Raw genomic sequence first — 25,683 nt, forward strand, 5'->3', positions numbered from 1 at the left:
TATTCTGCTCTGGTCAGACCTCACCTGGAGTACTGTGTCCAGTTCTGGGCACCACAGTTCAAGAAGGACACTGACAAACTGGAACGTGTCTAGAGGAGGGCAACCAAAATGGTCAAAGGCCTGGAAACGATGCCTTATGAGGAACGGCTAAGGGAGCTGGGCATGTTTAGCCTGGAGAAGAGGAGGTTAAGGGGTGATATGATAGCCATGTTCAAATATATAAAAGGATGTCACATAGAGGAGGGAGAAAGGTTGTTTTCTGCTGCTCCAGAGAAGCGGACACGGAGCAATGGATCCAAACTACAAGAAAGAAGATTCCACCTAAACATTAGGAAGAACTTCCTGACAGTAAGAGCTGTTCGACAGTGGAATTTGCTGCCAAGGAGTGTGGTGGAGTCTCCTTCTTTGGAGGTCTTTAAGCAGACGCTTGACAACCATATGTCAGGAGTGCTCTGATGGTGTTTCCTGCTTGGCAGGGGGTTGGACTCGATGGCCCTTGTGGTCTCTTCCAACTCTATGATTCTATGATTCTAAGAAAAGTCCTGCTGGCATAACCCATCACTGGTAACCTTGCCAAAATCAGCACCTGGAATCCAAATATCAATTGTGCCTTTGGATTTCTCCGTCCCCTTTTTTTGAGCAGCAGAATAGGATGTCATGACTAATTGAAAATAGATACTCATAGCAGCAAGTGCCTCTGATCAGTTATGGTATGAGCCAAGCAGGTTGCCTTGAGCAGGCTAAGACAAGAGCTTGGCTCTTGGATCCCCACAGCTGCCTCTTTACCAAGTTTCCTGTTACCCAGGGTCTTGCAGAAAAATGCACAGATGTGGTTAGGTACAACCTTGCTGTCTGAAAAGGAACAATGTCCAATGGATAGGCAAGCCAATCCACTTGTGTTCATGTCACACTTTTTTTTATATAATCATATTTATTAAAATTTTCAGAATACAGAAAAAATAAAAATAAAAAATAAAAATAAAAATAAAACAAAATTGAAATACTTTTAGAATCTAATTTTCATTGCCCACTTTCCAGGACTTCCCCCTCCCCCTCCCTACTGTATTCCCCTTTCATAATGTTGGTTCTACAAGCTCTCACTCCCAATTTAAACCTTAAATTATTTAGCCCCAAATTCCAATTTAAATTATACAATCATCATCTTTCCCTTAACAAAGAAAAAATATAAACCAAAAGTTCTCTCCCCAAGGCCCCCTTGGTTTCATTCCACGAATTCCCTTTTTCATTTACTAATAACACCCCAGCATAATATAAAAAAAGATTCAAAAAAAATAAATAAATAGTTACACAGCCTTTGGATTCTGATTCTTCCCCCCCCCCCCCCAATCCCCGGTTCGCATTCCCCATGTCCATCAATCTGTCTGTCTATTGTCTGCCTGGAAATCTTTAATCCATACACCAATCAGTTCCACCTTGCCAGTTTCTTTTCCTTTTTTCCCTTTTTAATTTAAATATTATTTTTGTAATGTCTGATTTCAAACGTCCAATCCAAAAAAGACCCCAAAGGGGTTCCCCCCATTGTTCTGTTCCATGTTGTTGTCAAGTTTCTTGTCCTGTTCTGCTGCTAGAACGTTCTAATTCAAAAATTTGATGCCTCTACAGGGGTTTGTTATTCAGGAACAAAAACTTACGTCCAGTCCCTTCCTTTCTTCAGTAGAGAATTCTATTGTCTCCCTTAATGTAAACACCCCTGTAGACAAAATACTTTTTCAGTTTTGCCGCTTTCTCAGGAGATAGCAAGTCCTATACAGTTCCCAGAGTATTTTTCCGCTTGTAGTTCTTGTAATGTCCCGAAACTCCTCTAGGGGGGTTGCAGTAACTTTGTTTCCTCTTGTCCAAAAGTCCAATTGTTATTCCATATTTTCAACATTGTATCCAAATCGTAACCAATTGTAACGAAATTAACTAGCAAAGTCCTCATAGCAAAGTCCTCTTTACACTTTCCGACTTTGACAGCCACTTTGACAGCTGTCAAAGTCTGCTTCTCTTTTCCCCAGGCTCTCTCGCGGGTCGCCCCGGTTCCCGGGGGGGGGTACGTTTCCCTTCTCACCCCACTCTTCTCCTCCAGCACAATTCTTGTAATATCCCATCGTGAAATTCTTGGTTTTTATCCGAAATACGCTTCTCTTTGGACCTTGGTTACTCAGTCCTTGTTTTGAAATGCTTACAATAGGGAGGGGGGACTGACTTCCTTTTTAGATCCCCCCCGCTCGTGCCGAATCCGAAAAAAAATTCCTTTTTTTCTCCTTTAAAACCCGGTTGCCAGATTACTCACGGGTTGTTGTTAAAAGTCCGAATTTTCAATGGAAGAAGTCGGCGCTCTCCACCAGATGGCATGCGGCTTCGCTCGGCAGGGGAAGCAGAGGACTCAGAGCACCACGCCACTCCCCGGCACCCGATCCGTAGCCTTTAAAAAGGCTCCTTCACGAGTCGGGAGGGCGCTAACGGTGCCAGCCGAGTCACCCATGTCCACGGTCTCCGTGCCCGTGGTTTTTAAGGGTCCCCGCGTCGCCGGCGCGGTAGAACCCGAGCCCTGCCGAGCAGACTCCCTCCGGAGCTCGGAGGGAGTCCGCCATTCGGCGATGGCGCCAACCCGGAAGTCCGCGTGTTCATGTCACACTTTAACCATAGTTTCATTAGTGCAAACTGCTTATTTCTCCATCCCAGCTCCTCAGGTGATCTGTTTCTGAGCATTCATACTGATTTGTTTGCACAAAGTTTGTGGAAAGCTAGACAACGTTGGGTATTTATTCAGCATTTAGTCTGGTTTGTTTGCAGGGAAGTCAGATGATGCTGCATCCCACACTCCCCAGTGCCTTTTCCTGTCTCTCCCCTTATGACAAAAGCCCCCTTCTTTGGGGAAAGCAGGCTTCTAGCATAAGAGCTGCAAATCAACTTTAATTCCCCAACCTGAATTTTGCTGGCTTGTGATTGAAACCCATCTGAAAATAGTGATCGCCTGGAAGCACACTTAGCCTTGCTTTAGAGTCCAGCTCTCCACTTTACTGTGAGCACAAGCATGACAAAAATGGTAAAGCACTTTGCATGTGAAATTGCTGCCAGTTCCAGGCTTTGGATGGCCTTTGGGCAAACTTCTCTCTGTGGGTCCCACTTCTTGGGGGAGTTCACCTCATCCATTTATTTGCTTCTCCCAGAGGGAGAAGAAGGCAAGGTGTGCAAACATCACTTCTCCTTCTATGAATAGTTCTCATTGCTTGAAGAAGGCATATTATGAACAGGCAGTGATCACAGTGAGAAGGAAGAAAGCCACAGGGCTCCAGTGATTGGCCATGGTGCAGGCTCCCTGGTGGGACTTGGGCCTCAATGATATGTGACGACCCCTAATGAAAAGCAAGCTGTGATATTTGCTGTTTCTTCACTTCTTTAAATATGCTTCTATCAATTTACATGCATAATGAGCTTATTAGAAACATCCTGATTCAAGTTGAATCTCACTAATGTCTCTTCCTCCCTTGAATACAATACTGTATATGTCATAAATATACCACAAAAATATAAATGTAAATATAAACATCCCACAGAAACTCAAAAAAAATCTTCTCTATGAAGGTAAGTATACAATATGCTTAATAATAGGTTTTTTTTTAAAATAGAAATCTCTCTTTATAACCACATATCATAAATTCCAATCCCCATTAGTCCCATTTTTTTCTTAATATTCTTCTTCCTGGCTATTTTCTGATTTATCTGCTGATCGCTTCATGAAATACAAATCACTACTGTTTTCTGATAGTTGTTTTTTAGACATGTTCTTCAGTTAACTTCAGCAGCATCCTTTAAATGTTTGGGCCGAATGTTGAGGAAAGAAAGAGAACAGGGAATAATTGAATTATCTGACATTAACTTCATGCTCTGTCAACTATGAGGAGCAGAGGTAATATACATTAAAAGTATAGCGAGGTTAAAATATTTCACAAACCCATGATGTTTGATTTCAGGTTCCTTGGTGAATTGCATTTTTCTTATTAAAAAATAAAACAGGACAATGTCTTTTGGACATTAGCCCCATCTAGAGGTAGAATTTAATGTTTCTGTCAACTTCAGTGCTTGGGAATACCATTGTACTAATGGGAGAAATAGTATCCAAAAACACTGAAAGGCTTCTGGCTATGGTGAGATGCTTTATTTCAAAATTGATATAGAGTTCTTGTTTCTTTAACAACTTTGTCTGATGGAAGTTCTACAGGTGCAGTTTGCTCATTCTTAAGGGACTAGAAACCCTGTTCATTTTGGATTCTTATAAACCTAATGAATACTACCCCTCCCCCGCAAACTAAACAAACAAACAAACAAACAAACAAACAAAGAAGGGTCTACTTTAAGGAGTCACATTGCCTGAATACGTCATATTGGATTTGTAAAACACAGTAAGATTACTAGAAACTCAAGCACAGATGTGCCTATATGTGAAAGTCAGACCCAACCTTCACTTTTCACCTTTGCTGCCCACTTAGGGTTGTCAGGTAACAATGCTTCAGTGAAAGTGGAAGCAACAACTTTCCCTTGGCTTTTCAGCCCCAATCCTCTGTTTTAAGTATATGAAACTGAAGAAAGTGGCTACATTGGCACAGAAGTTAAGGAAATTGCCTTAACTTGAGGTTTCATACTTTAGTTGCATGAATTTCTAAGCACCTTAACTCTTTCTTTCAAACTGTGTTTGTGTGTGTGCGCCGCTTCTGGCGACCCAGAGCAGCACACGAAAACGCCATTTACCTTCCCACTGGAGCAGTACCTATTTATCTACTTTCACTTTGATGTGCTTTCAAACTGCTAGGTGGGCAGGAGCTGGGACCAAACAACGGGAGCTCACCCCGTCGGGGGGATTCGAACTGCCAACCTTCTGATCAGCAAGCCCTAGGCTCTGTGGTTTATACACACACACGTATAATGTCCAGATCAAGGGAAGTAGTAGTACCACTCTATTCTGCCTTGGTCAGACCCTACCTGGATTACTGTGTCCAGTTATGGGTACCATGGTTTAAAAACTATATTGCCAAGCTGGAACATGTGCAGAGAGAGACCAAGATAACAAAGCACATGGAAACCAAGTCTTGTGGAGAATGTTTGAGGGAGTTGGATATGCTTAGCTTGGAGAAGAGAAGACTGAGAGGCGATATGATAGCCTTCTTCAAAAGTCAAAAGGGCTGTTAGAATGTAAGATGGCGCAAACTTGCTTTCTGGTACAGTGGTGCCTCGCAAGACGAAAATAATCCGTTCCGCGAGTCTCTTCGTCTAGCGGTTTTTTTGTCTTGCGAAGCAACCCTATTAGCGGCTTAGTGGATTAGCGCTATTAGCGGCTTAGCAGCTATTAAAGGCTTAGCGGCTTAGCGGCTAAAAGGCTATTAACGGCTTAGCGACTATTAAAGGCTTAGCGGCTTAGCGGCTAAAAGGCTATTAGCGGCTTAGAAAAAGGGGGGGAAGCGAAAAAAATCGCAAGACTCGCAAGACGTTTTCGTCTTGCGAAGCAAGCCCATAGGGAAAATCGTCTTGCGAAGCGCATCGAAAAACGGAAAACCCTTTCATCTAGCGGGTTTTTCATCTTGCGAGGCATTCGTCTTGCGGGGCACCACTGTATTTCAGAGGGTAGGACTTGAGTCAGTGGATTGAAATTTCAAGAAAGGAGATTCTGATTAAACATTAGGAAGAATTTTCTGACAGTAAGAGCTGTTGAACAGAGGAAGGGACTCTCTTGGAAGGTGGTGAACTCTCCTTTACTGCAGCTTTTTAAACAGAGGTTGCATGACCATCTATCAGGGATTATTTAGCTGTGGTTCCTGTATTGGAGGGAGTTAGACTAGATAGCCATTTTAATCTCTTCCAGCTCTTCAATTATTTGATTCTATTAAATGATTTTTTCCCACCTTTGTGTTTGAAAATAAAATTACCTGAACTACCTGAGCTCACTCCTAGTGAATGTGTGCCCAAAATGTCCACATGCAAAATATCCACTTAACCTCTGGACCAAATTTTAAAAGACAGAACAAATCAAGGAATACTTTTCAGGCTTTAGAATCCTAGTGTGCAGAAAAAGCCACTCATATTAGCTATATACAATATATATATAATGATATAGGGAATGCGCACAGCCACCTTGAAGAGGCACAGCCTTCACACAATACTTGTCCCCAAAGAAGGTTTGCATGGTGTTCTGAACATCTTTTTACATCAGGAAGTTGGAACATGTGGATGCTTGCTGACACATATCTTGAATACTCTGAGAGGACACTTGTATTGTCATCCACATGTTACTGCATACATTATTTCTGTCTGCTACAAAGTTTAACTATGCTTGTAGCAATCTCATCACTTTGAAATTCTCACCTCCTAAATAACCAGCAGAAAAGGGGCCAGTTGTATCTACCTGAACACTTAAAAAAAAAAAAAATATAGTAAACATTTGAATGTTCCCAAGTGTGTTCTAGTTTGCTGAGACTGCTAGTGCTGCTGTTTTATATTTAGAGGTCTTGTGTTTTACATAATGATTTGTTGTTGTAATATTTTGTGTTCTAACACGTTAAGAGTCAGCTTGGGGGAGGAGGTAGAAGAAGAAGAAGAAGAGTTTGGATTTGATATCCCGCCTTTCACTCCCCTTCAGGAGTCTCAAAGCGGCTAACATTCTCCTTTCCCTTCCTCCCCCACAACAAACACTCTGTGAGGTGAGTGGGGCTGAGAGACTTCAAAGAAACGTGACTGGCCCAAGGTCACCCAGCAGCTGCATGTGGAGGAGCGGAGACGCGAACCCGGTTCCCCAGATTACGAGTCTACCACTCTTAACCACTACACCACACTGGCTATCAGGTGACCTGATAGGATGCTGATAAACAATCTCTGTGAGAAACAGCAATGCTTGAAATTAACCACAGCCCTAAAAGATACTTCCAGAGTGTTTCTCATTGGAGTAGCCAATATATATAGCCTTCTATATGTTGTTGGGCTTCAGTTCCCATCAGCCTCAGTCAATATGGCCAATGGTCAGGGATGATGAGAGATGTAGTCCAACAATAATGTGGGGGGGCACCAGCTTGGCTGCCCTGCCTCTTGTTTCATATTCTTTCCAAAGGAATTGTGAATGTTGCAGTTCTGACCTTATAGGTCTTTTTCAAAGTGATGTGAGAAGCAGAGCAGCTCCCTGCTTGACACTGGAATTGAGGACATTCCAAAGCTGACACCTTTGTTATAATGACACAAGGGAGAGGGAAAAAGGCTATTCTAATAAAACCCATCAAGTTGAGATTCATATGGGCTGCCTCTCTCCTGCTCTGTTCCCATGACATAGTCAAACTGACAGTTCAGAGCTCTGTCCTGCTTGCTTTGTGTCTGATATACATTCACTATGAAGCGCAGGGGACAAAAGTAAAACCTCTAGCTTCTGGCTGTCAGAATGATAGAAGCAGAAAAGCGTGGCAGCCTAAGGGTAAAGAGAGAGAGAGAGAGAGAGAGAGAGCGCAGGAAAACAAATGCAAATTGAGATTAGCTGTTTTTGAGATATGTTTCGAACACTGGTTATCCTGATGTACTTGATTTGGTTGGCGGGGGGGCAGTGTCACATGAGAAAAGGTGGCGCCTTCCTATAGAAGAACACCATGCTTTCTAACAGCTGATAAGTTTGCAGGTGGGGATTGAGGTCACTTGTAGGGAATTATGAAAACTTAAATAATATACAGCTTAGAGAATTTGGATGTTGCCTCTTCAGTGGTCAGTCATAATACCTTTGACTAGCAATGCCCATAGGGGAGTGCCAATCCTTATGCAGCCAAATGGCACCACACACACACACACTTGGGGTAAACCAGAGGTTTGCAGAAATACAAGGAGACTAATCCCCCCTGAGTTCAGCATGGCATAAGTTCTGGCACGTCTGTTTAGGATTGCAGCCTTGATCAGTGAGTGTTTACACAGGTTTTGTGAAGCATAAAGAAACTGGCTTCCATGCTGTCCCCGTGTTCCCATTGTTTGTTTCCAACCTTCATTTCTAAATCTAAACTTCTGAAGTTCAGGCCTGATAGGATTACGCTCTCTGACATAGAATGCATGTCTGTCTGATCTGTATTGAAGCTAGTCATTACTTAGTGGTCAGGAAATGCACTTTGCACATGCCCTCCATAGCTTTCACCAAAAGCCCTGGAGCCTTTGGTGGGAACAGACACTAATGCTATGGAAGGAAAAACAAAGCATCATTATTTATTTGTTGGTTTATTTTCTGTTCTTCTACATCTCCTTAATAGAAAAACAAGGTGACTTCCAATCAAATAGCAGTGCAAAAAGCTGCAGAAAAACAATGCAAATATTCCTCAGCAATAAAACAGAACTTTAACAATCACATGATCAGCTCAAGTCACTTAGTGCTTTTCTACATAAAAAGAGTTCCTAAAAACTGGAGGGTTTCTTGGGAAAGGAAATTGCATTAAACTGGGACAATCGGTGAACTGCTCTGTCCCTTTGTCACTCTAGTGCAGTGGTTCCCAGTTAGTTAAGTACTGCAGACCCCCAGTTTTACGAAACTCAAGCCATGGACCCTACTTTTAAAAAAATTCATATTGCTATGGTAGCTTTTGTTATGTGAATAGTGCCACGGACCCCCCTGGGTGGCTTATGTGGACCCCCTGGAGTCCTCAGACCACCAATGGGGAATCACTGCTCTAGTGTAACACTCTAAGATTGAATATAACAATCCAGGAAGGTTCCCCCAGGGACTGGCACATGGGAGCTGTCCAAGATTTGTAGGTCGCAGACCATATGGTTTTTTAAAAAACAAACAGAGATGATTTTAATTCTCATGTGAACATTAGTAATATGCATTTTCACTACCTGTGTGTATGTGTGTGTAAAAGAGTAGTGCAGCAGCCTGTTTGGCAGTTTCTGCTGCTCTCGAGTCTACATCACTGTCGTATTAGTCTAAGCAGAATGGAGCAGATTGTTTATTTTGGTTCAGCTGTGCTTCAGGCTGTAACATCAGATGTAGCTCCTACAGTGACAAATTCTAATTGCAGTGTCACAGATTAAACAAGGGCACAAAGGAGCCCCGCAAGCCTTTTTGCCCTCGTGGGAAGGAAAGGATTCTGTCGCTTTCTGTTTGCTAAAATTATTGTTGCTTGCATGACCCTGTGTGTAAACAGTCAAAAAAGAGCCTGGGTTTCCATATTCAAAGCACTGATTCTTCAATCCTCAGAAATATATTATTTTCCCCCCTGACCCCCTCACAATCCCCACCCCCTGGGTAAGCCTCTATATCCTTTAGATTAAAATTTTCTCAGAACTGCTGCACGGCATAACATGATGCATTGGTTGTTCTGTATGAAATTGTTACCATATTGCTAAAAATTTATGTGATTTCTAATTACCTTTACATATCAGCTAACACCTGAAAGTTTAATAATTTCATCATTAAAATTAAAGCGAAGCAGAGGATTTATTTTTTTTAATTGCACTTGTTCATGCTCACCCTGTTGACATAACTGAAGGTGTTTTCTTCTTGCTAAAGAAAAGGCCTGCCAGTTCTAACAACCACAGATAAGCTTTCTGCCTTTGAAATATCTATGACTCGTAACGTGAGTGACCTTTTACTATAAAAGTTGTCTGTATAAATAACTAGAGTAAACATGAAGGGAAATGCTTTCAAGGTCTAGGCAGCGGGGGGGGGGGTTGTGGGGGGAGCCTTGGCTGAGATTCCATTTAGTGCCTCTCAGAAGCAAACATACAGTATTAACTGTGAAGGAAGAACTATGGACCCGTTCAGCAGACCGGGTTTACGCAAGTGGGTTGTACTCGGCTATAGTATTCCTTTTTCTCCGGGGATTTAAGCAGACTAGTTCCGTGCAGGTCTGCAAACTCTGACATTAATCAATGCATTGCTTTAGGCGTGGGGAAACCTGTCACAGCTTCTGTTGGTTTCCCCTTCCCAATCCAAAGCACTTTCCAAAAGTAATCTCCAGAGAGTTGAAGGACAACCCCCGACCCACAGATCAGAGTGGAAGGAGTAATTGGCAGACATTGCCTCCTCTCCACTAGCAGCACATATAGTAGGATGGAACCATAGAGCTGATCTCCTGACACTGGAATTGCTGCTGCCTACCCAGACAGGCATGGGGTGGAGCAGCAGTGAGCTTGGTGCCAAGCAGGTGCAGTAATGGGAGTGTCAGACTGGCAGCAGTTCTCCTGCTGGTGCACCTGCATGGTCCCAATTTGCTTCTGGCCCACCTCAGTCAACAGTGATACTGATGTTGGGAGGACAGCTTCACGGTTCTGCCCCATAACACATGGTACCACTGTCCCTATCCTCTACCGTTAGTAGATGCCTCCACTGGATCAAAAGCCCTTTTGTGAGTGCAAAAGCACCAGTTGGGTTCTACCCATGCAACAGAATGACACCTACTGATGTCATAGATCAGTTCTTCAGGTTGACACTTTAAACAGCTCATTGGAACACTTCATATTGTGAACTTGTTGTGATTTGTAAACTAAAATTAGGTAGGCAGAACCAAGACTGTGGGTCATATCAGTGGCCAGAAGTCTGTGCTATTGGAAAGGTCCCATTTCACAGTAAAGTTACTATAAATGTGCACATTAATAGTGGCCTTCCATATCTATTTCTAGTGAGGAACATGGAACTGAATAAATTACCAAGCATGGTAAAAGTTATTCATATTTGGTGGGAATACAGAGATGTAAAAAACAAAAAACAGCCACAAAACAGGACTTTAAAAAACCCCACAAAAACTAATGAGGGTGCTGTGGGGGAGAGATACAGAAAATTCCCCAACCCTTGGATGGCCTAGTCCCTTTTCCTTCCATTCCTGCCCCCGCCTTTTATGTTGCAGAAAACTTCCTGGCTGGGGAAAAAGAAGAAGAAAAACTGCAAGTGACTAGGTTGCTCTTTATTTCTACAGTGTGTCAGCTGGAATGATGATATGTCATTATTTAGCATCATTCCAGATGCATTGCTGGGGGGAAGGATGGCAGATCAGGCTGATCAACGTTGTTCCAACAGATGCATTACTGGGCAAAATGGAAGGCTATTTGGCGATCACCATCAGCTGCTTTCAGCTGCTTCAAATGGCTGGGGAAATTTCTGTGAAAATAAATAAATAGCTACAACAACAACAAAAACAGCAAGTAAGAAATTGATAGGAAAAGTTTTTGTAGTTCCACCTTTACTGGTAAACCCGCCCCCCCATACTTTAACTATTTAAAAATTTTCCCCTATACTCTGAGAATTTTAATGAAGAATGCTATTTCACAGGTTGTAGGTGGGGCTGCAAAAGTCGGAATGCATGTCATATTTGATAGCAATTAAGTCTTTCATGGCAGCTTGCACAACTGCTTGCTTATTATGGTAAAGTTATGTTTGATTTCACTCCATGCCATGGGAATATATATGTTCCTCAAGTTAATACAAAAGCTCAGGTGCTAGTGTCTATGCTGCAGTGCTGTAACTATTGTTTTTGTCTAGGGGTGGGATTTTCTGAAAATCTCGGTGTCAAACTTTTCTGCACAGATGTTTTCTAATTCTTAACTTGACAAGAAACAAGTTTTTTTCCCCAAAAGTTCCTCTAAAATTATGAACTATTTTCATTTATTGCATGCCGTATTATACATATAATACTATAAGCCGGAGGTTTTCAACCTTTTTGGGTCCACAGCTCCCTTGACCAACTACATTCTTTTTGCGGCACCCCTGTGGGACTCAAGAGTCCAGTTATGTCACCTCTTACCTGCTGAGCCAGCAGCCCCTTTTTGAACCCCTCCCTTATGGAGCATTCCCTCAGCCTCATCTCCTCTCCCCTTTCCTTGGGAGTCCTCTGGGCAGCCACAGCTGCCTCCACAGGGGCCTGGGAAGCACTCCCTGGCCAGCCCCAGAAGCATCATTCACCTAAGGAGCTTGTAGCCAGGGCTGCTCCAACAAACAGCTGTGCAAGCCTTTGGGAGGCAGAGACACGAAAGGACATCAGAGGAAGGGAGGGAAGGAAAGAGGAACAGGGGCCAGTGTTGCCCGCTGCACCCCTGACTATCATTCAAGGCACCCCAGGGTGCCACAGCACACTGGTTGAAAACCACTGCTATAAGCATTTATATTCCAGGTTTCCTAAAGAAACTAGCACATAAACGGAAACATACAACAATGCATACAACTGTTTAGAAAGATTTATGTATTAATACTTACAGAGTTGTGCTGCAGTACTACAAGGGGCTTGACTCTTTCATATGTCGTGTGTGTGTGTATGTGTATGCATGTTTGCATACAATTTTGCAATCTTTATTTTTAAAGGCAGCACCCAAGCAATTTTGACAAAAGCGGGCACTTAAATTATGTTTATAAATCCCTTTACAACTGATTTCTCCTCCATTCCTAGTTTTGATTTTGATTTACTTTAAATAGATATCTTAACAGCAGCCTTCAAGCTTTTTTAGCTTGTTGTTTTTATCTATCTTTCTGTGATTCCCTAGTAACTGTAATATAAATAGTTTGTATTTTTAGACACTTGTATGGATTTCCCCCCCTTTTAAGTACTCTTTTTAAGTCCACAAACAATAAATATGTACATTTCCCCACACTGAAATGACTAAAATAGTTCAGACACCCTTCCAGTGATTCTTTTTTGATGGTCTTGTCTTGCCAACAAATTTGAGTTCTGTCTTTGTAAGAACATTCCCTAATGCAAGGCAACACAAAGAACTGATGACTTATTGTAAGCAGTAGAGATTGTGTAGAATAGCATGGCCAGGGGCACAGCAAAGCTGATGGAGGATTTTTATTTTTATTTTGCAGCTGGAAAGGAAAGTCAATTGGAGCTACATTCAGCACATATGACACTGTGCCCCAATTATGGTAGAATTGCTTGTTGAAGTATTTCACTGCCAATTGCAGAAATATGCATATGGAGAGAAACCATGTTTTATTACTTCCATTTTAGAGTGCTTTGTATTTGTAAAGAGCTTTCCAATCACTTTTTAAAGAGAGACACAAATACCCCCTTCAAATAGTACATGTCACTATTTCCCCATGTTTTTGAGATGCCCTGTAGAATGGAGGGTTGTTGAAAATACGGTTATCAATTGGAGGGACCCCCCCAAACCCTAAAAAATTAATAAATGGTAGGATTTTGATTATTTGGGATGTGAAGGGAGAAACACAAGCTGCAGAGGAATTCCTGAGCTAACCCATGGAAAAAACAACTAAGATCTGGCCAAGGTAGGGCCATTAAGAAACAATACATGCCCATTGAGAGCCATTGGCAGTTCAAGACAACTGACCTCCCCCCTTTGCCCTGATGTGTGAACAAAGACTGGGGGTTTGTGAGGTGACAGGAAGAAAAAAGACTGTGATCCATTTTGGGTAGGGCTGGGAGAGATGCCTTGAACTCCATGGCTGCACTGCTGTGGGGGGCAAACCCTTCTTGAAATGACCATGCTGTAAGATCTGGACTCCCTCCATGCAGACTGAAGAGGTAAATAGGCGAATAAACCATATTTCTTAAAGCTATAACAGTCTCTGCTGTGTCTCAATTCCCCAGAGGAACACAGACCCTGGGTGAGTGTCTGGAACCCCCTGAGATTGCTCGGCCGAGAATGGGGTGGCACCCCACTTTTGTAACAATACTTTTGTTCAGGAATTTAGGGACCCAGGAGGCTTGAAAGAGTACATAAAATGAAGCATTTGTGATTCTTAAATTTTAGAGTTTACCATTCTGCTTTACAGAAAATATTTATTTTATTGCTTGTCTGAAGTTATTAAAATTGGGGCATCTCAGAAAATGTCTTTAAAAGGAACACATCAGCAAGCAAACTGTCAGCTGACAAGTCTGGGTAGAGGTGTTCTTTTTTTAAGCTGTTGTGTTCCCAGAGTGTGGGATACAGATATTTCTACACTTCTGTCACTTCATGTTTGACTTTAAAAGTAATATGTGAGGCAGAATTGGAGGGGGTGTAAACAGCTGACATGTCATGTGTACTTGGTGATGTGTCCTGAATACTAACAGTTTTGCTTCTAATCTGATAAGCCTCACCCCTCATTCCATGGCCATCTATAGTGAGGCCAGCTCACAGAGACAAGGTCCTTTCCTTAAGAGCGCTGGAACCCCATCTTGGTGCTGTTTCTAAAACCTGTGCTGCTTCAGTGCTCAAACAATTGCTTGTGGTTTGGTGATTTAAGATGTTTGACTACTGTTGCTTGATAATAAGAGACAGAGGAAATGTCATTGACTTCTCACAAGTTTTAATAGACCTAGCTACTTTTTAAAAAGGGAGACAGTCTGCTTCCTTCTTACAGGTTTTCTTTAGGGAGAGAAAACCAAAATAGGCAGCAGCAGAACTGTACAGTTGTACCTCGGGTTAAGAACTTAATTCGTTCTGGAGGTCCGTTCTTAACCTGAAACTGTTCTTAACCTGAGGTACCACTTTAGCTAATGGGGCCTCCCACTGCCACTGCGCCACCACCGTGCGATTTCTGTTCTCATCCTGAAGCAAAGTTCTTAACCCGAGGTACTATTTCTGGGTTAGTGGAGTCTGTAACTTGAAACGTCTGTAACCTGAGGTACCACTGTACTATTGATTGCCATGGGAAGAAAGGAGATAAACATTGTCGTGTGATATAATTAAAGTGTGTGGACAATAGATGGGACACTGTGAGCCCGAAGAGATGGCTTCCATCCCAACACCAGTGCAACAGGACACCGCTGTGCTGTAGATTATACCCTAGTCATGATGCACCTTGTAAGTGCCATGCAAATTATTATTATTATTATTATTTATACCCCACCCTTACAGTTGAGGCTAGAAAGATATTTCAAGTTTCTAGGAGTCAAACTCAGTGTTAAGAGCCAGCACCTCACAGAACTGAGAAGAGAGGTAAATTCCCAAGCATCAGTACCATAATTTTAGAAGTTTGGCCAACTGGGTTCCTTAGCTGCATCCCTGCTTAGAGAGCATGGGGTGGGAGTGGAAATGGGCCTGGGCCACAACTGCCTTTCCTACATGGACTCCTCAGGTCCTTTCATTGTGGCAGTTCTGAGCATTAAACATTGTCTTCCTGGGTTTTTAAGTCCCTTTTAGCAAGAGGTTGTTTTCTTTTTCTCAGTTCAGTAGGAAGTGAAGTACCTAGAGGACGACATTGTTTCACTTGGCAGTGATGGATTTAGCTGCCACATCGGCACATTAGCCAAAGTGGGATGGGCAGGATCAGGCTGTATAAATAAAGTGAGATTTTCTGTCAGACACTGAAACAAAATTTCTTTAAAGGTTTTATAAGGCTGACCACTCTTATTGGGGGGGGGGGGGACTTATATTAGTTGGTTTATCGGTTCCCCTATGGCCACTTCTTTCTTTTAACAACAACAAAAAATGTCTTTCAAACATAACTAGATGTGAAGTAGTCTTGTGTTCATTTGTGGATGGACCATAGCTAAGTGGCAGAGCATCTGCTTTATGTTCAGAGACCCCAAGCTTAATCCCTGGCATCTCCACATAGAGCTAGGAATGTCTCCTCTTCTTAATGCATGTGTAGGCACATATGGGAGCAAAAGTTCAAGGCTACATTGTGGAACTGGAGGCAAAGGGGGATAGAAGCTCAGCATTTCTCCAGTGTTCCCAAAACCTTTGATTGTTTTCAGTAAAAATAAGATAAAAAGAGAGGATGCCCCAGCTTAACTCTTATGTTCTTAAAAGGGTAGAGTTTGAAATACAGCATACTTTTCTCTGCCTTTCAAAAGATAAATTTAGGTTTTTCAAGGGACAGTTTTCTTCCAAAAGTAATGACTAAATGTCATCTAAGTTTTAAAATAAAAATATTAAGTCTACTGATTTATTTAAGAAAGCGAAATTGGTTCCTATCCTTCAGGAAATAGCTTTAGCAATAATAAGGCCAAATTTATTTGCGTTCCACTTTCGTTTCAAAGGTGATAATTATAAACCATGTTTTATTGCAAATCAAACTGGTAAGGAATATGCATTTCATTTAGCATCACCTACCAATGTAAATATAATTAAGCTTAATGAACTGTTGTTGCACCTCATGCTCCAGAGATTTTAAAACAAATGTAAATGCCAAGAACCAAATATTTTTTTATTTTGAGATCAAAGAAATGTCCTTTTACTTCCATTTTAAAATGAATGAATTAACATTTAACAATTAATTAACATTTTAAAAGGTTTGCAGTATTTTAAGCTCCTACCCTCAGGTTGAAATAACCTGGGGGCACAATCAAAAAACAATTAAGCCCTTGTAGGTCCCATTGATTTCAGTAGTAAACATGCAGTGCAATCCTATGCCGTTTTACTCAGTTATAAGTCCCATTGCATTCAAGAAGGCTTACGCTTTAGCAAGTTTGCTTTAGAATTCCAGCCGTAAGCAGGTACTTAACTCTCTCGCTTTGAAACCAGTCTAACTTCCAAGTACTTAATTTTGGTTGGATGGCAAGAATATTGCATCACTCTCAGAGTCTGTTCTATTGGATAGAACCAGAGCCAGCTTTCACCTGAAGGTAGGAGGAATATGTCTTCCAATCTATCTCTAGCAGACACTGGTTCTTTTCATGCACATTGACCAGCCCCACCCCTGGATTTCCTCACTGCAAATGTTCATGCTGCATGTGCACATGCCAGGGGTCAGTGCTAGGCAACATACATGATGCTAGGAGGAGAGGGCTACGTGGCACAGCCACACTCACACATTGCTCTTGCGCTTGAGTATAACTTCTGAACAGAGCTACTCTATTATGTGTGCAGGACTGAAGTCTCACACCTTTATCCTGGCTCTGGAAGTATGCCTCTTTTGTGGTTTTCAATTAACCACAGTGTAAATTGGCACATTTCTCCAAATGAGCATTACCTGTTTCTTACAAGAGTTTATTTCGTTGCTGGCCTATGATGTGACTGCTCATTTTTAAGTTCACATGGTAACCACAGCCAGCTGAATTAAAAGAGAGAGAAGTCTCAAGAGGAAATGGCATAAAAAGTGCCATGAATAAGTACTTCTTATATTTTCTGCAGTTTCTCTCCCCCCATCGCAGGGTCATGGAGAAGATAGGAGATGTAATCCATCACCATCTAGAGGGCCAAAGGTTATGCACTCCCAGGCTAGGGATACCTGGATTCACATTCTCATGCTGTGCTGAAGCTCACAAAATTGCCAGGGGGCAGTCACACTCAGTTGCTAAACTAGTTCACTTGAGTGGTAAGGATAAAAAACGGGAGGACCCACCTGCTATGTTGCTCCTATGAGCTCTTTGAAGATGGGCATCTAGCTCACAGTAGCCCACCAGCTCCCACATCTTGATCATAATGTTTTGGTGCTCAGCATTGAGACTGGGAGCTAAAAAACATAGTCTGCTAGGGTGGCGATGACCTTTTAAGAGTGTTCTCTATGTGCATCCTTATGTGTATGTGTGTGAGAGAGAGAGGGAGGGAGAATTGTGTGCCTGCAGGAGTGGTAAGTGTGCACTTTGTGATCTGCATTCGGGAAATGCATGTGCATGCTACATGTCAGATGTCTCTCTGTGTGCACATACCATTGGCCATGTTCACCACCAGCATGTGTCTCTCGGGGGGGGGGGGTGACTGACCATCAATACAGCTGCCAGGTTGAAAAAAGTTAAGCCACCCCTGCTCTAGAAGAACACTGAACCAACCATAGTAAAGCCAATTGATTTCAATGGGTGGACTTATGTGTTGTTCTATTGAAAATCCATAGCGTCCTTAACATTATCTGGATCATTCCCCACTCCCTGGCATGTTTATGTTGTCTTTCCACCACTACCGCTCTCCACTGTAGCTTGAATGGGAACTTTATGTCTTTGTGAAGTATCTGTTCTGAATCAAGCTGATTTCTACTGAAAATAGAAGAGAGGTAATGGAAGAGTTTAAAAGTATTTCATTCAAAACACTTTTAGTTATGTGAAGGAATCTTGGGGGCATAGAAACATTTTATCTAGAAGGGCTCAAGATGGGAGCTACAATGATAATAGTAGTTCTATAACTTTTTATAGGCCACAAGGGGTGTGCTGTGGGTGATGGTTGGCAACTTATCTGATCTCTGGAAGCAGCTGAACTATTGAAGCCAAGCGTAAAGTTTGTCTGTAAAAGACAAAGTGCCAGTATCTGCTTTGGTAAAACTTCTCCAAGGAACAGAGCAGTTACATAATTCACCTTGCCTTTCAGTTAAAAGATAAAGTTTCATCCACACACTTCTGCTGCTGTGAAAATCCTTGGAATCTAAGGGCTCAACTGGACAGTGAATGCAAACATATGTAATAAAACCCTGATGAATGCTTCTTCTATTGTTAGTAGTAGCTATAGGTGGGAACAATTTGTAGTGAACATGCTTAACCCTGGCCTTGGCCACCACTTCCCCACTTCCAACCTCTGCACCATGCTGCTTTACTCTCTGTAGGCTTCCAGACATGTTTAACACCCTCCAACATTTATCCAATGAAAACAGGGACCTCCTAAGGAAAAGCGGGACATTGCAGGATCAAATCAGAAACCAGGATGGCTTCTCTAAATCTGGGACGTCCCTAGAAAATAGGGACACTTGGAGGGTCTGTCATGCTGAAATTTTCTCTTGCATACAACAAAGTTACAGGGCCCTGTCTTCTTTTGTATATTGTCACGATTTCTGTCATATATTTGTAACTGGAGTCCCATGTGCTTTTATTACCAATCACTGGCATGTGAAAAGGAAAGGTTGGTCAGATATAACTTGAATGGTGAGCTGGTAATTCGTTCCCTATCCTCTGAACAGATGTACATAAGCAAAATTTATTCCCCCCCCTTTAAAAACAGCACTGTAAGTAAATGTAGGTTAGCTTACAGCTGTTCTGAGCTGTTCATCATCTCCCATTTATGAAGATGTGTCAGATGGTACGAGGCCAAACTCACAAAATGAATACTATTTTTAGCAGAACATCTCACAGTTGTGTAGTTTGTCAGATGTGCAATTTTACAGATTTAGGCTGTGTTCTTTGGTTTGCTTACCCTGAAGTAATCCCAGTGAAGTAAATAGGATTATTTTGGAGAATGGCTTTTCAGGATTCCTCTGTGAGATAGCAATGGAAAAGGCAGGGACATTAAGTCTTATGATTTTGAAACACCCCATCTGTGTGGAATGTGGCTGCTATTTTGAGAAATTCACTGAGCATTTGGTTCCTGTGTTGTATGAAACTGATTTAGACATTCATAAATAGAGCAGATGAAGTCTTCATGAGACTATGCTGCTTTAGAATACATGTGGGAATTCATCTTTGTAGTGGCATTCTACTGGTTGTTGAAGATGCACCTCTTTACCAAAGGCATCCCCTTGATCTCATGTTTCCTGTTTTAATTGTTGGGCTGTGATTTTTTATTGTATATTTTAGTAATGAACATTATATTTTAATTTTTTCATGAAATTGTTGTATTGTGTATTTTAATTATGATGTATTTTTTAATTATCCTGTCCTTAGCACTGTGCGATTGGTTTTCATGTTTTGTAAGCTGCTTAGAAGCTATCTGGGCATTAAGCAGTATATAAATAATATTTTATATTATGCTTCTAATTGTTAAAATCATAGGTTAAACTCTCATGGTTATGGGAAATATCTCAGGGAAACTTCCTTAATATTCAGAGAGCTAAGAGGTAATTTCTTTAGTGCACATGTGAGAAAACTGTAGTGTTCAGATGTTGTTATGGTCTGGAATGCTGGGAGCACCATTTGGCAGGGCACACACTAGCTAATCTTGCTTTAATGGCAGTAAATTTCAACAGATAGTGTCTGGCCTGGTCCAAAGAGGGGGGGGGGCACTGGGTGTTTAGGTGAAAGCTGCCTTCAGGTATCACTGAGTAATGATAAAGAATGAAGTTGGGCTATATAAACAATTACCATGATCATGTAAATTGCTAAGGTAGAAATAAAATTTTAACTTTCGCTATTGCTACACCAGCCTTTCTTCTCTATCAAGTATGAGAGAATGAATCCTCTGTTGAATGTTTATCATATATCCGATTTGGTGGTGATAAATGTGATTTTGAGGTTAACAAATGTGATTTTGGGGTTATATGTGTGAACATAGCGTCCTTGATTTTCTGGAGTTTGGGTGTATTTATTCATTTGCAGATTTATTTCCAGTGATGTGTCTCATCTTGAAAAATGCTTACTAACCTCCTGTGGATGTTAACAGATAAAATTGTTTTGGAAGAGTATAGAGATCCTCCAAAATTGAAAACGATTTTATGGTGCTTATATGGAAAGCTTTTGAAGCTAGGAGAAGATTGCTAAAACCAATAAAAAATACGTTAATGGGAAACTCTTGGGCATTTTATAATAAATATAGCCCTCTTGGGCGAAGGATGAGCAGCAGCACATTTATTTATTCCACAGCAACAGACTCTATATGTCTATTTCTGCCTCACTGAATGTAATCCTTGAGAGTCAACCATATAGACATATCCCTCTTTTTTATTATTATTTGGTTAAGATATTTGATAGAGGGGTGAGAAAAATCCAATCGTCACCTACAAATAACCCCAGGGATTTTCACAGGTTCAATCACATTTTTTCCCCCTTTACAAATATCTGCAGGCTTTAGCTACTTCTGAAGCATTTCAGAATAGTGATGTCAACTTGCTGGTTTTTAATGTGACATTCTCTTTAACCTCAGATTGCTTGGTCTCTCTCACCCACCCCTTCACCGAGACTGAAGGTAATGGACTAACAGGCGAGCAAGCTAACTCAAGGTTTTCATAAGCAGGCAGTGAAAGATGTAGCTTTGCAATCCTCTATTGTGTCTGCAGGTAATTCCATATGCTAAAAAGCTTCTTGCATTCCTAGCCACTGGACTGTCTCTCAATACATTAATAACACCTGTCACGAGATTTTGAGATATACTCAAACAATTTATTTCCCAGTGGGGCTCTTATCTAAACAAGATCAGTCTTCATATCTTTCTCCGTTTAGCCAGGATTCTGTAGCAGCAGCATATTATCCATGGCTTGCTGTTCCTCAGCTGAGGGCCAGGGCTGGGGGAGGAAAGATGTACAGAATTATAATACCTCCCACCACAGCTTCTTTTTAATTGATTTCCCATCAAGTCCATACTGATAATATAAAGGGACGGGGAGAAAACACGGGTATTGAGTTTTACCTCTCCCCTTTTCTTTGCCAAGGCACAACAATAGTTTTAGTAGTAGGGTTAATGGACAGTCAGGGGTCTCAGGTTCTGTGTCAGATTCCCCTGAAAATGATACACATTTGCTTTCAAAAAACTAAAACAGAGGTAGTGGGTGTATTTCATAGGAAGCTTCTTTATGCCACCCTTGCATCATCTATCTCAGTATTGTCAGCACTGACTGGCAGCATCTCTCCAGCATCTGTTTCTGATAAGGTCTTTTCCTGCCCTTACCTGGAGATTCTTGGGGCAGGGGTTTGAACCTGCACCTTTTGCATGCAGAGAATATGTTTCACCTCTGAACTACAGCCCCTCCCTTCCTGTTTTAATCAGGTAGGTCTATTTGCTCACCTGCTTAAAAGAACTATCCCTTGCTACTGAGGAATGGTTTCTGCAGGTAGTTAGAATGCTACTAAAACAACCCAATAGATGTTTTGTGTATGTACCTCTATGTCAGGCAGTTCTCCCAGTTGCATTCCTAGCTGAGAGCTGGAAATGCCTCAACATATTACCTGTGAGAAGAAGGCTCTCTTCATTCCATTTCCTAAGTAGATTAAACAAATGTGAACTGTTTCTTTCTCAAAAGCCTTGTTAACACAAGCAAATGTAAGATTGAGTACAGGAGGTGGTGGTGATTTTGGTGGAAGGCCCGTCCGCAGCCTACCCTTCATTCACGGGCTTTCTTCTTCTTTTTTCTTTGCACATAATTGTCTGTTGTCATAGAAAACCACAAGATGGGATGAAGGCCCTGTGTCAAAACTAGGCTATACATGTATATCTGCTCCACTTTCAGTCAACTTTAGACAGAAAAAAGTGAGGCTGCAATCCTAACCTCACTTACCTGGGACTGAAGTAAGCCCCACTGTATTCAATAGGACCTACTTCTGAGTAGACATGATTTCAGCCTAAGTGTGTTTGAGGGCATAGCTGGAAGCATTTGAACTGTCGGCAGAGTTATAATGAGGCCCCGCCTGTGATTGAATAAAACCCACAAGTATGAAAGTGGCTGTTCTCATGCAGTCCTCAACCTGTGTGCTTGGAAGTCAGCCCCACTGAGTTTAATGGCATCTGCTCCCAATAAGTGAATGCAGCAGGATTGCAGCCTCGGTTCTTCAGGGACTACATCAGCTACAGTTTCTGAGATCTGCTGAGTATTCTGTCTGCTGCCTGTCTCTTTTTTTATATAAATCAGAACAGCAAGTGGTCAACTAATAAGGATTAGTAGTGGGGAGGTTTTATTTAATTCAGTTTGTAAGCTGCTTTATTCTGCAAAAATCCCTTAAAACACTGAGATTATATTTTTAATGGTACCAACACACTACCTTGAAATCTACAGTGTATGAGGCTTTTTAAGGATATTCTGAAAGAAGATTATGCACGGAATATTTTGCTTCACTGAAGACAAAAGGACACACACTGAAATAAGGGGGACTTGCAAGTTAAGTGTAATTCGGATATTACCCCATATGGTGACTTCCAAATTATACCTGGGTGTTTTAATTTATTGAGTGGCTGATAAGTTTATTCTTGAAAGGAAGCGAAAGACTTGAGCAGGTCATCCCTAATGACAATGATTGCTACTTTCCATTATATGGCAGGACATGTGCCATTGTGTAGCTTCCTCTTGGATGCACTGCCACTTAGAACCATAGACTCATAGAGCTGGAAGGGGCTCCAAGGGTCATCTAGTTCAGCCCCTTGCAATTCAGGAATCTCAGCTGAAGCATCCAAGACAGATGGCCATCTAACCTCTGCTTAAAAACCTCCAAGGAAAGAGAGTCCACAACCTCCTGAGGGAGACGGTTCCACTGTGGAACAGCTTACTGTCAGAAAGATTTCCCTTATGTTTAGTGGCTTCTCCTCTCTTTTAACTTGAAGCCATTGGTTTGAGTCCTACCCTCCAGAGCAGGAGAAAACAAGCACACACAATGACGAAACACATACATTAGCTTTGCATGAAGAGACCAGCCATACCTTTGAAGCCTGCATGAAATACCGGGGTGGGGTGGGGAGGCAGAGAGCAGATGCAGCTTTTTCTAAGTCGCATTCAAGGTACTAATGCCTTGGGAGGGAAAAAAAGATGGCAATGCTCCACATGAAGAGCTGCTTTTCAGCTTGTCACTGCTGTTGCTGTAGGTTTTAGTTGTGGTCTGCATGCCATTGGTGGCCATATGTGCCTCTGTGCATCTTGGATGGCTGACTGGAGACAGTGGAACCTAATGGGTAGAAGCTGCAAATGCCACTATCTGTGCCTAGGTGTCCATTGGGAATAAGCTGAGAGAGGATATCCCGGTTGGTTAGTTGGTTGGTCGGTTGGTTGAATGACAGACTGCTATATGTGTGTGTGTGTGTGTGTGTGTGTGTATCCCTTCACCCAAATATCCTAGGACAGTTAAATACAAAACTAGAATACAAATTACACAATGAAACAGAAACAAGAACAAACCAATAACCCCGCTCTCACAAACACATTTTAAAAATCATAGAATATAAATCAGCCAAATGCCATTGAGGAGAAACTGTTTCTCCTGACCCCTTAAGATATGTAATGTGTTTTTCATTTGTGATGCTATGGCCAGGCCCCCAAATTGCTTGCTGGAGTAATATCTCTGGTGCCTATTTTGGGGGCTGCAGTTATTACGGGACATGGTGTTCACATTAAGACCATATACTGACAGATCCAAAGCATGGCATTACATTGCAACTCTGCCGCAGCTGCTGTTTGTTTTGCTGTCACAGGCCTTTATTTTCATCCTGAAATGAATAATGGATCATGAATGTTTGACCAGCAAGGCAATCAGTGGCATGCAGTGCTTGGTGTCCATCAATAAAAGTAGCTGTGTTTCTTATTGCCTTTCCTAGTGAAGGGTGGGAGCACACTAACATTATGGGGTTTGTGACAAAGACGACTCTTATCCTGTGTTCTGTTGATGGTAGAACCTGCTGCAAGCTGTTTGGTCAGGGAAGGTTCTGAAGCTAGGTCACCATATTGTAAGAGTGGAAGAATAGACAATGTGTTGCCATGGATTTGAACTTGCACTGTTGTACCAGTGCAGGGATTATGTCAATGTAGGCCAACACCATAGCTTTAAAGTAGATGGCTTCCTGCAAAGAATCCTGGGAATTGTAGTTTCCCCCTAACAGAGCTACAATTTCCATTATACTTAATACATTATTGTTCCCCCAGGGAGGAAAGCCATGCTTTAGATGTATGGTTGGAATGAGACTGTTGAGTTCCACTTGTGCAGCCGTTCATTCATCCTAAGGCTAATGATTGTGGGGGGTGGGGGGTTAGCATCTTGGCAGCATGTCCCCCCCCCCCCATTTACATTATCATTATAATGAATCTCTAGAAAGAGCTTTTGATGGTCTTAATTCCATATACCGTATTGGCCTGAATATAAGCCTCACTTTCCCCCAAAATTCTGACCGTGAAAAGTTAAAGTGCGGCTTAAATCCGCGACCTTACAAAAATTGGCTTTTACGATATCACTGCTGAAACAGACATACAGTAAAACAGAATGGGTGTGAGTGCCTGCAGAATTTTAAGGGAGCAGCTTATGTTCGGGTATTGTCTTTTTTTCTTTTTCTTTTTTTATAAATTTTTTATTAAAGTTTCCATAATTTTTATAACAACAAAAACAAAACAATACAATACAATAGACACAACAAACAAACAAACAAACAAAACAAGTACAACTTCAAATCTTATTTTCTTATAATTTACCTCCCCGACTTCCTCATACCTCCCCTTTCTGTATTCCAATTTCTAATCAATTATTCAGCAAATCCTTCCCTTATTTTAACTTAATTTTAGTCTTACTTATTCTCTTTGACTTGACCATTACCGCTGTTAACCACTTAATTTCTAATCCAGCATCATTTTAACATTCATTAATTTTACAATATTTCTTTAAATAGTCCTTAAATTTTTCCCAATCTTCTTCCGCTGTTTCTCTTCCCTGGTTTCGGATTCTGCTCGTCATCTCTGCCAGACCCATGTATTCGATCACCTTCATCTGCCATTCTTCCACGGTAGGTAGATCTTGTGTCTTCCAGTACTTTGCGACGAGTATTCTTGCTGCCGTTGTTGCATACATAAAGAATGTCATATTGTCTTTTTTTCTTGTTCCCCTTGAATTTTAAAGGTGCGGCTTATATTCGGGCCAATACAGTAATTCTGCTCAGGTTGAATTATGCATTGCAAAACTGTTTTTGGAATTATGACATAATATCACCAATGACTCTGTGGTTTATGTCCCCTCTCCAATCCTCAGAAACATGTAGGATGTTATTGATGGAGACTGAATTACATATTGGCATTCTTTCTCCCCCTGCTACCCTCCAGTCCTTGCTATTAAATTATTCACCCCTCTCCTCCCTGTGCAGTCTGTCTTAATTTGATTACAGTCCTAAAAATCGGTGTCATCATGTCTTGCGATAATCCTGTACAGCCATTGGTAAGCCTCATCCTCAGTGCTAGCATGCTGATGTAGCAGATCTGAG

General features: G+C 41.6%; 1 protein-coding gene across 3 annotated transcripts in view; it reads left to right on the plus strand.

The window, feature by feature from the left end:
• PRKN (parkin RBR E3 ubiquitin protein ligase) overlaps nt 1-25,683 on the plus strand; it is a 606,555-nt gene that overhangs the window by 364,368 nt on the left and 216,504 nt on the right. The gene's annotated exons all lie outside the window — the stretch shown is intronic.

The sequence above is a fragment of the Podarcis muralis genome, chromosome 3 (genome assembly GCF_964188315.1).
Source record: "Podarcis muralis chromosome 3, rPodMur119.hap1.1, whole genome shotgun sequence".
Taxonomy (NCBI): Eukaryota; Metazoa; Chordata; class Lepidosauria; order Squamata; family Lacertidae; genus Podarcis; species Podarcis muralis.